Raw genomic sequence first — 1,522 nt, 5'->3', positions numbered from 1 at the left:
AATGGCGGGTGGTCAGGGGAACGTTGGCTCCCCCACTATTCGCGCAACACCAGCGACCTCTGCAAGACCACGTGGTCTGTAGTCTTGTCTCTGTTCGCCGAGTCGGAAGAATAATTATCTCCTTCTTTATTTACTTCTTCACAGTTTACTCATAAAACATCTACAGTCTACAAATATATACACATACTGTATATCATATACACATATATATCTACGTATACATATATACTCGTCTTGGTTTGGATACTCCGAGTTCTCTAGTGACTAAAATTCAACGGAACTCTTTCATTCCATTCCATTCCCCCTTTCATATACAATCTTCTTTTACTTTGACTCTTTACTTCTCTACTCACATACTTTGCGTTCCTCACACTCAGAAAGTCCGAGTAAAGTGAAGTACAGAGTACCAAGTAATATAACAGTAGTGTGTATATATACATATATATGTATATGTATGTATACCGGGATGCCGGTCGCCGGTTCTTTTTCTTTCACTCGGTACTTAGACTCTATCTCACACTTACGTGCCCAACATGTAATGCTTTTCTGTTTATTTTTTCTCTTTTTACAAATAAATATATGTGTGTACATGTAACGTGGACATATCTGACCTTACACTAGTGCTGACTCCCGATTCCTGACTAATGACAATGAACTAAAAAATATTTTTCGTGTAATTGACTCCTCAGGAATTTTTTTTACGACATAAAATTAAAAATTAAACATTTTATAAGTGATATTTTATTTTTTTGTACTATCGTACGTAATTATATATAATGGCCATTACACGAGAAGACGTTGGTAAAATAAAATAAAACTTAAGTTATTTGTAATTATTTTGAGATAAAAAAAAAAAGAAATGAAAAAATAATTAACTAATGATGATGGACGGCGTTAATAATTTCGTTGTTGACTGGGATTAAAAAATTTTTTTTAATGATACCTTTGTTACTTGAGATTGATGATAGTAATCACGACACGGTTCGATAAGAAATTATAGGAACATAGTAAAGCAATATAAATTGTTGATTATTATCGGCGATGGTATTTTTTTTCTAGTTCGCATGCTCGTTTTAAACAAACCATTTAAATGACTGACTAAAATAAATAATTTTTTTCTTCTTTTATAATTTTAATTGTTAAAAAAATAAATAACATAATAATAATAAACATGGAGATGAAATAAAGTGGATTCTAATAATGTGCGCTGAAGCCTGACCGAGCGGTGTAGGGCGTGAAGGTTCACGGTACGTCGATTGCAGTAATAGTCGCGGTCGCAGTTGCTGGCTAGCCGCTCGCGGTATACGCGCGCGGCAAACGTACGTAACTTTATAGCATTTAATCACGTTCGGTGCTCTACTGTGTGTACATATAGACTGTACTCGCATCTCGCGTTTACTCTCTGTACCCTCACACTCGGCACTCGCAACTCACAACTCACTACAACTCTGATAATGGTGAGCAGTAACCGTGTGTTGGCAGGCCAATGAAAACACTCGCAAATAGCCGTGGATTAGAAACG

This window comes from Microplitis mediator, chromosome 1 (assembly GCF_029852145.1).
Source record: "Microplitis mediator isolate UGA2020A chromosome 1, iyMicMedi2.1, whole genome shotgun sequence".
NCBI lineage: Eukaryota > Metazoa > Arthropoda > Insecta > Hymenoptera > Braconidae > Microplitis > Microplitis mediator.
The sequence above is the reverse complement of the archived record's forward strand: the minus strand, read 5'-3'. Positions refer to the sequence as shown.